The sequence below is a fragment of the Kogia breviceps genome, chromosome 3 (genome assembly GCF_026419965.1).
Source record: "Kogia breviceps isolate mKogBre1 chromosome 3, mKogBre1 haplotype 1, whole genome shotgun sequence".
NCBI classification, from domain to species: Eukaryota; Metazoa; Chordata; class Mammalia; order Artiodactyla; family Physeteridae; genus Kogia; species Kogia breviceps.
The window spans coordinates 103,488,084-103,500,600 of record NC_081312.1 but is presented as its reverse complement, the minus strand read 5'-3'; the positions used below and the strand labels follow the sequence as shown (position 1 = coordinate 103,500,600).

The following is a 12,517-nucleotide window of genomic DNA, read 5'->3' as shown; positions in this document are numbered from 1 at the left end:
GTGCAAGGTCTTGAATAGACTCTAATTTCCAGATACTGCACACTTTCAATTTTTTTTTCTTTAACAAATGTATTATTTTTCTTTAACAAATTTTTTCTTTAGCAATTTAAAAGTGTCTTCAAGGCACTAGATTGCAAGACAGCAAGGTAGATAAAAACACAGGCCACCGTAAGTCACTGTCACCTTCATAATACTAATTAGTTTTAAAATCCTATGAAATAAAAATTCAGAATGGCATCTGTACAAATTAACAGAAAAGATAAATTACTCTTGGAAAAGAGCAATAAAATAGGGCTGCTTTTCTCAATAACAGAGGTGTGGAAGGAGATTCTCAGCGTCACCATTTGGCCTTAGCTCACTTCTAAAGAATGGGGTCAGATATTGATGTTTATTTCCTGGAAAGGCAAGGTATGAGAAGAAAATATCAACAGGCCTCTCTAACAGGACTAACCTAAGGACAATATGGAACAGTCATTTTCGGGTCCTGGACTTTTCCCACATGCCCAGAAGCTCTGGAGAAGTGAGTCACTGCACCTTTCCCCAATGTGCTCTTATCTCCCTCAACTGCCCGTTTGCCCTTTGAGTCGGGGGAGTGAGATGATTATGTATACTAAACTCTCCAGAACATGGCAGGCTCCCTGAAGGAATGGATATAGGGAGGGAACAGGAACCAACACTGCTCAGGACCTATTCCTACTCTACACTGCACAAGCTGCACACTATTCTGTTTAACTCACAAAAATACTTCAAGAGGTAAAGGCTATTATTCTCACTTTACAGATGGGGAAACCAAGACTGAAAAAAAGTGAAATGAGGAGAAGATGGCGGAAAAAAGTGAAATGAATTGTCTACGGTTATGTGTGTACTTAGGTGACAGAGTCAGGATCTGAATTCGATACTATGCAACTCTAACATCTGTGTTCTTTCCACCACACTGATAAGATTAGGTAAGCCTGGTGCATTGTAAAGATTCAAGAATAAATGCTTGATTATGAAGATGAAGAAGTAAAAGTGTTTTGAAAAGAAAAAAGCTATTATTGAAATGTGGGGTATTAATGATTACAGATACATTCTTTTGAAAAATTCTAAACGAAGTCACTGTTTACATTGCAAAAGGATTTCTTTACATGGGAACTGCTCTGGTATAGAAAGACTGTGTTTATAGATGTTTGGCTTCCTAATAATAATCACCACCACTACCTCCACATCTGCTGACTGCTAGGTACTGTGTGCTTAAATATATATCTCCTAACAATAATACTCTGAGTAAGGGTTGTTATTCCCATAATAGCAAATGATAATAGTAGCCAAAACTTACACAGTGCTTATTATGTCCCTGTTCTAAGCCACGTCTCTCAACAGTGGCACTATTGACATTTTGGACCAGATAATTGTCGTGGAGGGCTGTCCTGTGCGTAGTAGAATCACACTAACGTCTCTTACCTTCTATCCAATAGGTGTTGGAATTACTCCCTGCTTCCCCAGTTGTAACAACCAAATAGTCTCCAGACATTGCCAAATATACCCTAGGGGTATAAAAATCCCTTCCCCTCCTCTCCTGTTTAACACTTAACATTAATTCTTTTAAGTCATACAAGGTTATTATCTCTGTTTTACAAATGAAGAAATATTAAGCCCAGAGTGGTTATTTGCCTCAGGTAACACAGCTTATACCTGGTGGAGCTGAGATTCAAACCCAGCACTTCAGCTCTAGTCTGTGCTCTAAACAGATACATTATTCTGTCTCTCAGTTTATAGATGAGGAAACTAAGAAGCAGAGCTCAAGTAACTTGTCCCAGATGACACAGCTAATAAGTGGTGAAAGCAGGATTCAAATCCAGGTCTGAGTGACTTCAAAGCCTATGCTCTAATATATTATGCCAATTGTTATCAAACTTCAACATGTCTAAGAATTACCTTGTTAAAGATGCAGATTTGCGGCCCTCACCTCCAGGGATTGATTCTACAGCTCTGTGGTATGACCCAGGAATCTGCATTTATACAAACACCCCAGGTGATTCTGATGCAGTTGGTCCTAGGGCCACAATTTGAGAAACTATTTTTTACTGCCTCTCTCTCTGAAGAGAAAAGAGGGAAATTAAGTATAAATGGAGTAAAGTATAAGAAGTGAGGACGAAAATTTTAAGTAAAGGAGCATCATTGCTCAGAAGCAATATGGCTGAACAGGGGAAATAAAAGAATTTAAGTAGTCACAGGTAAGAGATTCATAATGGGCTATTAAAAATGGGAGGGAGTGCTTTGGGACCAATCCTTACCTTCTGAGGTTTATTCTTAGAATACAATTATACAAACTTACAAAATGTTAGGAAATGAGGATATGGCCTAGTATGACATTTATGATTTTTATTAGGAGGCCTGGCTGGATGACGACCACTCTGAAAATAGGAAATGGCATCTGTGACACCAGCAGTAAGTCTTCCAACATGCAGTACTATCTCGGTTCTTTGTATCAACAGATGGCAGAGGTGAACACAAGAGGCAGGCCCCTATGACTGAAAAAGCTGCTCCAAGACAGACCACAGCACCTGTACCTTCTACTCACCCCGTCAGGGGACTCTTCTTAAAATCTCTCTTTTGTTCTGCTGTTCCTGTGTTCTATATCAGCTATTGATCCTTGTGACCTGTTGAGGTCAGGTCCAGACTACCTGTAGGACTTCAAAGCCCTTCACCATGAGGCTGCAACATATGTTTTTATCTTTATTCCAGACTTTCTGAGACACAATCCTTCAGCTCCAGACAATGTATTTACATAACTCCCTGTCCCTTGGACACACCATATTCTACGTTTCTGCTGTACCTACTTTCCCTTCCTACAGTTGCCTCCCTTCTTCTTTCCATCTATTCCAAACTCAGCCAGTCATTAAAGACTATTCAAATCTCACATTACCCATGATGTCTTACTGTCCATGGGGACTCTTCCTTCTCTGAACACCCATGGCAGATGTTATAGACTGTTTGTGTCCCCTCCAGATTCATATGTGCAAACCCTAACCCCCAGTGTGGCTGTAGTTGGAGATGGGGCCTCTAAGGAAATAATATTAAATAAGGTCATAAGGATGGGGCCCTGTCAGACAGGATTTGTGTCCTTTTAAGAAGAGGCACCAGAAAACGTGGTTTCTCTCTCTGTACACATTATGGAGGAAAGTGAGGACATAATGAGAAAGTGCCCATTGAGTCAGAAAGAGAGCCCTCACCAGAAACCATATCAGCTGGAAACTTAATCTTGGACTTCTGGCCTCCAACACTGTGAGAAGTTCTGCTGTTTAAGCCACCTGTCTGTGGTATTTTGTTATGGAGCCTGAGCTAAGGCAGCAGGGACTGAGGATCACAGAAAGCACTCAATAAATGGGTGTTGAATAAATCAAATCAGGTGGGATCTGGGCAGCAAGGCACTAGAAAATAGCACCAGCATCTGTATCTACATTCCTCCCTGCAAAATTTCTGCCTATATTATAATGGAGAATGGCATAGGGACAGGTTCCAATGTGGAGCATCCAAAGGGGGGTTCCTCTCCCCAACTAGGAAGTCAGAGAAACAGGATATGTTCCCTGATGCACAGTGGAGCTTCTCCATGCGCCAGCAGCACAGAAAGGCCAACGGCTGATTCTTGAGGCTGTTTCACTCCATGATAACTAGGAGCTGGTGTGCGGAGTGGATCAGTGTACACTGCTCTCATCACTTTGCTCTTTTCAGGCAAGCCTTTCTCCCTGCTATTAACAAATCACCATTATAGAGGTACCACATGAGGATAAACTGCTTGTCCTGGGTTAAACCTTTAAATATCACCTGATGACTCTAATCAATATTCTACTGCAGTTATATTGAATAATCACTGACTGAAACTGTGGCCTAGAGGTTTGAATAGAGGCCTAGAAATTAGAAACTCAAATTTAATCCCAGCTCTGCCACCAATGCTACTCTGTCCATGTCTCCCATTATTCATCTATAAAATGGGTGTAGCGACATTTACAGGAGTATGTATTAACTAGGAATTTCATATAAAGTGCTTCAAAGAGAGTGAACAACTGTGCCAATGTTGAGTATTTTAAGAGTGCTCGACAGGTCAATGAATCAGTATGCATCCCTGTGGCCCTCAGTGGTCACAGACATGCCTTCTTGAACTTAGGCTGCCTTTATAAAAGACATAGTAGACACCAACAGACAATAATCACCAAAAGAGTGCAACAAAAATTACTAACAGGCCAAACATCTCTAAAGTCAGAGTCTGGCTCTGACACCTACTTGCAGAGTGGCCCTGGGACTGTCGATGAGCCTCTCTGTTTCTCAATTTCCTATAATAGGAAGAATGCACTGTCAGAGATACTGGGACAACTGAGGTAAAGTGAATGAAAATTACGAATTATATAATAAGATACAGGTATTTAACTTCAGATTCATTAGGCGAACAAGGAAACAAAACTGACCAAATAAGTAGAGGAATTCTCAGTTTGATTCTTCACTTTGTAATACATTCATTATGACACTCTAAACAAGTCAGTTTACTTCTCTGGATTTTTAATCACCTCCCCAAAGAGAAAGGAACATAAAGCTATCTGAAGACCACCCCATAACCATTCTGCATCATTTTGTGATTACAATAAAGTGAGATAGTTATCAGTTTTCTCTAAAAGAGGATTATTTAAAAATTCAATAGTAAGGACTTTATGAACTCATCTAAGCTTTAGGAACAATATGTCAGCAAATGTAGATGTGCTGATAGTCCAGAAGTTTCTTTAGATCAAAGAACATATGATCAGGAGAACAAGCTGCTACTTTCAGCTTCTGTCTCCAATTTTTTTCTTTATGAGAAATAGGAATTTGATCTTCAAGGCCAGTTTGGTCTGAAAAGATGACTTTGACAGGTTCCCCTAGCAAAGAGTAGAGATAATGCAAATTAAGATATAACTGGAGCACACCTGAAACTAATATAACATTGTAAATCAACTATACTTCAATTTTAAAAAGTGTTCTTAAAAATTTTTTTAAAAGATTGTACATACCAAAAAAAAAAAAAAGATATATAACTGGAGCATAGAAATTAAAAAAAAAAATCTAGCTGAACTTTCCAGAGAGAAGGACACCACATTGTACCATAATCTAAGAAGTATTTGGACTTTCTTTTTCCTTACTCTGTTTGCATACACACATGTATATAAAGAGACTCAGACTGGTTATTTTAGTGAGTAGCAAACCTGACTAGTGTTTGACCAGAATGGCTATAGGCCACTAGCATGCCTGATGACTACAGACAAATCAGATATTATAACTTAGTCCAGGGGTCAGCACACTTTTCTGTGAAGGGTCAGATAGTAAATATTTTAGGCTTTACAGGCCATATGGTGTCTGTTGCAACTATTCAACCCTGCTGTTATGGTGCAAAAGCAGCTGTAGATAACATGTAAAAACAAAAATGAGTGTGGTTGTTTTCCGATAAAACTTCATTTATAGAAACAGGTGAAAGGTCAGATTTGGCCCACAGGTCACAGTTTGCCAATTCCTGGTCTATACCCCTGAACCTTGGAGTGGATCAGAGGGACTCTGAGGATTGACTCCTGGATTATTTAGGAATATAGCTGAGTTCTAAGAACGCTAGGAAGATCAAAATGGTCTTGGAAGGGTATACGAAGGCTTATACAGATGACTAGCATTCCTAAGGGAGCAAAGGTGTGCCAAATCTAATCTGCGTGTCCAGAACAGAAGTTGGCTGAGGTTTGGACAGAGTCCCAGTAGTATAAGGCATAGCTGGATTCCTGAAATGGTTCTGGGAGTCCTAAAGAAACTGGACTTATATGGCATCCAGGATGGATACATGGTAGGGGTCTTTGCTAATTAGGAACATGACGTTCAGGGCTGGTGGAGCTAGAAAGGTTAGTCAAAGGTCAAGAGGCCATTCAGGGGGCAAATGTTATCCTTAACTTCGGTTGAGAGTGTTATAGTTATTTAGGCGAGTTACAGTGATTTTCTTAGTCATTGACTGTTTTTCTAATTGATTAGAAAGAAAAGTTTTGAGCTAAAATTTTTTTGCTTTTCTTTTATGGGCTGTGCTGTGCAGCATGCGGGATCTTAGCTCCTGACCAGGGATTGAACCCGTGCCCCCTGCAGTGGAAGCATGGAATCTTAACCCTTAGTTAGACATGGAGTTTTACTCCCTTGAGCTAAATTTTTAAGAACATGTATGTGACTGGCAATACATATTGCCCACCAATTATGAAATAAATACGATTTTAGTCAATAATCAAGAATTTATCACCATTTTACTGAAAAGACTACTAAAAGGGTATATATACTTTGGGAAGAAGTAAATTGAATCAAGAAGGGAAGAATGAAATAAAGATGGAATCGTTAAAAAAAAGGTGATAAACATGAATAAACCTAAAATTAAAAAAGATGATGTGATGTGATGGGGAGTGACTGAGAGTGCGGGGAGTTTCTTATGATTGTGCAGCCAGTGAAGAATCTTCTGAGCGAGTGACATTTAGATCGAGAGCTGAATGACAAGGAGCCAGCCATGCAAAGATCTGAAAGAAGCATACCAGAGTGAATAGCTGATAAAAAGGGATTAGCCTTGACACTTTTGAAGAACAGAAAGAAAACTCCTATTGTGAGAAGTTTATGAGCAAGGTGGTGAGTAGGAGGCAGGTTATACTGGTAGTTAGAGGTCAGATTGTATAGGGACTTCCTTCACTGTGTTGAAACAATGGGATCTGCATTTTAGAAAGAGTACAAGGCTGTTCCAGAGAGACTAGATTAGAAGGGGAGAGAGATTAGGCAGGGAGATCAATTAGGAAAACACTTTATGATATTTTGGGTGTAGGGGATGAAGGGAAGAGAAAAATCAAAGATGACTCCTAGTTTTCTAATCTGAGTGACTAGATGGATGGTGGGACCATTTATCAAGGGAAGGCTTGGGATTGAATAGATTTGTAGGGAAAAATCAAGAGTTATGTTTTGAACACATTTCATCTGAGATGTCCAGTTGATGTTTAAGTGGAGATATCAAGTGGATAGTTATATGTGAATCATGGGGGAAAGAGATCGGGAGTGGAGATGTAAATTGGGGAGTCAAAAGAATATATGTAATATTTAAAATCTTGATACCAGATGATGTTTAGCCAGGGGTTAGCCATTAAAGTTTAAAGAACCCTTTGGGCATATGGTTATGAGGGGGAAAAAAACCCACTTATCTTTTAGAGATACCTACTGAAATTTTTACAAATGAAATGATGCCTGGTATTTGCTTCAAAATAATGTGGGGAATGGGATGAGGCATAGATGAAACAAGATTGGCCATAAATTGATAAGTTGTTGAAGTGTGGTTTTGGGGTAAGTGGTGGTTCATTTTATGAATCTATCTACTTTTGTATATGTTTAGAATTTTCTATCATAAAAAGTTTAAAATAAAAAGAGGGGAATTCCCACTGAATTCCACTGGCAGTCCAGTGGTTAGGACTCTGTGCTCTCACTGCTGAGGGCCTGGATTCAATCCCTTGTCAGGGAACTAAGATCTCACAAGCTGTGTGGTGTGGCAAAAAAAAAAAAAAAAAAAAAAAAAAAATTTTAAAGAAAATAAATAAAAGGAACTATTTTAAGCTAGTCTCCATCAAAAGTGGTAGAAGCAGAGATGGAAAGAAGTAAATAGATTTGGGATTAAAAGGTGGTCCTCCATTAAAAGGTGGTGACAATTCCACGGTCAACATTTTAAGCAGGCACTCAGGAAGAAAGCAAGTATTAATAACCGGAGGTACATGAGCAAGAGGGTAAATAAGATTAATCAGGTAGACAGAGGTCACATATATAGGGCCTTCTTCAGTTTGGGGATATGACTGGGTTATGTTTAAGAAAGAGCACTTAGCTGTTCTAAGAATAGAATGCAGGGGGGAAACATTAAGCAAGGATTATCTTAAATTCTGATGTCCTAAGCATAATTTGTAAAGAGGTCAACTGTTATCGCTAGGTACTGTGCTAGATGCTTTACAGATATCTATTTAGTCCTCATAATATCTCTATAAGGTAGGTATTATCATCACTGTGGTACACGTTGGGAAACGTTAGCTCAGAGAGGTTAAGTCAAAAGTTACACAACTACCAGTGGTACAATTAGAATTCAAATTTTTGTCTGTCTGACTCCAGTGCTTGCATTTTTCTCACTATGCAATATTATTCCCCATGCTATGGACACCAAAGAGTTGCAGAGATGGTAGGTAAACTAGTGCTTTTAAAAACGATAATGGAGAAATTCCTACCTGGTCACAGACCAGACTAACCACTAAATTAATTTCTCTTGATCCAGACTAGCTGGATGGAAATGATGCCTATGGATATATTGTTGAGCCAAAATTTGACTGGTATCCCTGTCACCAATATTTTCCCCTTCCAGTTCATTTTAAATACTGCTGCCAGTAGAGATTTTATTTAAAAAAGAAAATCACACTACTTTCATCCTTAAAAACTGTTTCTGCTACAAAATCTATAACATAAAGGCCAAACATTTCAATGTAGCATGCAAGGCTCTTCAGTCTTTCTCAGCAGTTCTCAAACTTTTTTTTCTCTTAAAAATTATTGAGAACTGTAAGGGTTCTTGCTTATGTGGATTATATCTATTGACATTTATTATATTAGAAATTAAAACTGAAAAATTAAAAAATAATTAATTCATTAAAAAATAGTAAACACTTTAAATATTAACCAAAATAATATTTTTTCAAATCTCTTTAATATCTGGCTTAATAGAAGACAGATGACTGTTCATATGTGCCTCTGCATTTGATCTGCTGTGATATGTTGCTTTGGTTAAAGTATATGAAAAAGATCTGGTCTCATCCAGATATGTAGGTGGGAAAGGTAGTATTTATAGTCTTCTAGATAATCGTGGATATTCTTCTTTGGTACTATATCAGAACTTGACAAGTCGTAGTTTCTTAAAAGTTACTTGCAATATGGAATCTGAAACCATACCAATGAACTTTTTGTACTCAGTTACATTAAATCCCTTGGTCTAACTTGCAGTTTCAATGGATCTTTTACTCATGCATAATTCTGTAACATCCTGCATTGGGTCACTTGGAAATAACCGGTTCACTGAGTTATGTGGATCTTCCAAATGTTGACACATTTCATTATATAATTTTAAAAATCTTTTGTGCTAACGCCACCACCAATCTCATCAGAAAAAATGTTTAAGCATTAAGAAGCTGTCACAGTAGCAGATACAAGTTTGCAAAAGTTCTTATTTTGCTTGAAAGCATGAATTTTATCATTGACAACAAATACTGTCAGTTGTTTTCCTTGAAGTAATAGGTTCACTATGTTCATTAAGAAAATATCTGCCAAACACCCAAGTCTGTATAACCACAGCTGGTCTGCCCCTCGCTCTTTCAAGGTGGTCCATGAAAAAGGTGCTGGTTCAGCCTTTGTAATTCAAATTTTGAAACTCAAACTATTTTACAAGAGTGTTTCCTTGAGACAGCCATACTTTGGTATGCAGCATAAGTACTCCCTGTGTACTTCTCATTTTATCACACAGAATTTTTAAACAGACATATATTCAAGGGTTGAGATTTAATAAAATTTACTACTTCATCAAGGACATTCTTAAGTGAAACTGGTGTTTGTTTTTTAAAACTACGAGTACCATATGGTGCCATGGTTTTGATTTGTGCAGGTATAAGTAGTTTTACCCATTATTGTTTTTGCATCATCAGTGCAAATGTCAACACAGTGAAAAAGACAAATAATGTCTTAGTATTATTATGAAAATGGTGACTTTTACATGGTCACTATTTGACCTTGCATGGACCACATTTGAAGAACCACTGGTCTATTCATTATGCTTTTCCAGTCACCTGTCCTGCTTCTGTTTGTCATCATCATCTATGACTGCATATATTGTTCCTTTTGCTTACAGTGTCTTCCTCAGCCTGCTGGCAAAATCTTGTCTTTTAAGATCTGGTTTGTATTTCATCTCTGAGAAGCTGATTTCATGTCTTTTAAGCTGAGCTAATCACTGTGTTTTTTGCGCTTCTGTGCCACTCTGAACCTACGGTGTTTTAGCATTTATCACATTGAGGGCAGAGGGGCTAGTATCATTTTCAAGCACCCACTGTGTGCCAGACCCTGTGCTAAGTCTTTTACATATTTTCTTATTATATCCTCAATCAATTCTATGTGATTGGTATCATTACAGCCACTGTACACTGAAGGACCAGATAGATAGCTGAAGCTGAAGTCAAACCCAAGCCCACTATTTCAGCAGTATGGTAATCTTTCCCCCTATTTCTCCCTATGGCACATATACAGCACAGTTAATATATTCAATTTATGTCGCCTGAACAGGCAAATAAATGAACTTCGTAACAATCTCATCTCATAATGCAAGACTCTACAAAGTCCCTCATCTTTCAGAGCCTAGAGTTTGGCCTTCAGTAGAGTATTTTTCATTCCTTATATACTGTTTAGATTTGGAATCTTCATTTACTTATAGAAAAACTGGCACTTTCATTTCTTTCAGAAATGTGTTCCCAGCCATGGGATGGTAATTTAATGATTACACTGCCATCAAGCTGGAAACATAAATGTTGACATTTGATAGTAATGTTTTTCCTCTCAAAGATGCTTCAAGTAAATACTAATGGTGTATGCAAGTAAATGAAGTAACTGTTGGAAAAGCAAATGGTGTATATTTTTCAACATGAGTACTCGTTTTAAAAAGTTAAAAAAAAATCTATTTGATACTAATACCTCTTTTTCTACTTAGTCTGGGACCTCATGAAATGTGAAAATTCCAGTGTGCCTCTACGAAAAGCTTAATACCTCAAATTTGCTTTACTTAGACTACAGTACATATCTTAAGAATGGTGGGAAGACCAGTGGTTCTCAAAGTATGGCCCCAGGTTTAGCAACAGCATCATTACCTGGGAACTTGTTAGAAAGGACCCAACTCAGACCTACTGAATCAAAGCTCTGGGGGCGGGGCCCAGCAATTTGTGTTTTATAGCCCTCCATTTATTGTGATGCATGGTTAAATTTGACAACCACTGGGGCAAATGTGCTGCATCATTTGGATAAATGGATGTTACCTATAAAGAACTAATAAATTTTGGAAGATACGATTGGCCCATATACAAGCAAATCTGTGAAAATATAAGCTGTATAGTAAGAGGTCTGCCATACCAAGGACCCAGTCTATCCTCAAGCCTATATACAGTGGCACGCAGCCAAAGTAGAGAAATCTCATTCCACGGGAGAGAAGCCAAATTATTCCTTGACTCTGCCTTGCAAGATGCAGATAAATACACCACAGCCATACTTAATTAGGAGTAAAACCATTTATTGATCTGCAAGAACTATCTGCCATTCCCTCATAGGTAACTCCAACCAGGTGCTGTTTAAATTGCTTCTTTTCTAAATAAAACAGCAACCTGAAATACATGTGTTTTATTACTACTACTTTCAACTACCAATGACAAGCCTATTCTACCCAGAAATATATTCGACTATTCTACTTGCTTTGTTATTACATGGATTTAAGGAAAATAGGAACTTGTAAGCATTTTGACTAGTTGGGGGTATGTAAAAAGCTTATTTTAGTAAAGAATATATATAGGGCTTCCCTGGTGGTGCAGTGGTTGAGAGTCCGCCTGCCGATGCAGGGGACACGGGTTCGTGCCCTGGTCTGGGAAGATCCCACATGCCGCAGAGAGGCTGGGCCTGTGAGTCATGGCCGCTGGGTCTGCACGTCTGGAGCCTGTGCTCCGCGGCGGGAGAGGCCACAACAGTGAGAGGCCCGCGTAACACCAAAAAAAAAAATTAAAAAAAAAAAGAATATATATAAAACTTCCTCGCATTTTGCTAGAAAAAGTGAAGGCATTCAAGTGTTCATTTTTATTTACACTTTTCTAAAGAAAAGCTGGTGAGAGAATCTGCTCTGAATCAGTTTTCTGTCTTTGCTGGGAGGAAGCCAGGCCTGGTAGAGAAGCCTCACTGTAAATCAAGAGGGAGAAAGACTACAGAAAGGACAAGGGATATAAGGAAATCATCCCATTTGTTAATACAAACTTGGATAACAGTTCCTTGTTTTTATTGGCAGTACATTAATTTTGATTAAAATACAAATAAGAAAGAAAAAACGAAGGCTTTCTAAACATAAATGTTTATGTGAATGATTACAAGTGAAAATATAAAAATTTTGTTTGATTTTATGTTCATTAATAATGCAACATTAAAGGAAGAATACCAGTTTTTTTTTTGTTTTGCGGTACGCTGGCCTCTCACTGTTGTGGCCTCTCCCGCCGTGGGGCACAGGCTCCGGACGCGCAGGCTCAGCGGCCATGGCTCACGGGCCCAGCCGCTCCGTGGCATGTGGGATCTTCCCGGACTGGAGCACGAACCCGCGTCCCCTACATCAGCAGGCGGACTCTCAACCACCGCGCCACCAGGGAAGCCTCAGAATACCAGTTTTACAATGAGACAGATTCAAGGTTTGAATTCTCCCTCTGAC

The 12,517-nt window shown here is 38.6% G+C and overlaps 1 protein-coding gene across 17 annotated transcripts in view; it reads right to left on the bottom strand.

Moving 5' to 3' along the window:
- The window catches only part of PEAK1 (pseudopodium enriched atypical kinase 1), a 308,208-nt gene that overhangs the window by 46,884 nt on the left and 248,807 nt on the right, over positions 1–12,517 (bottom strand). The gene's annotated exons all lie outside the window — the stretch shown is intronic.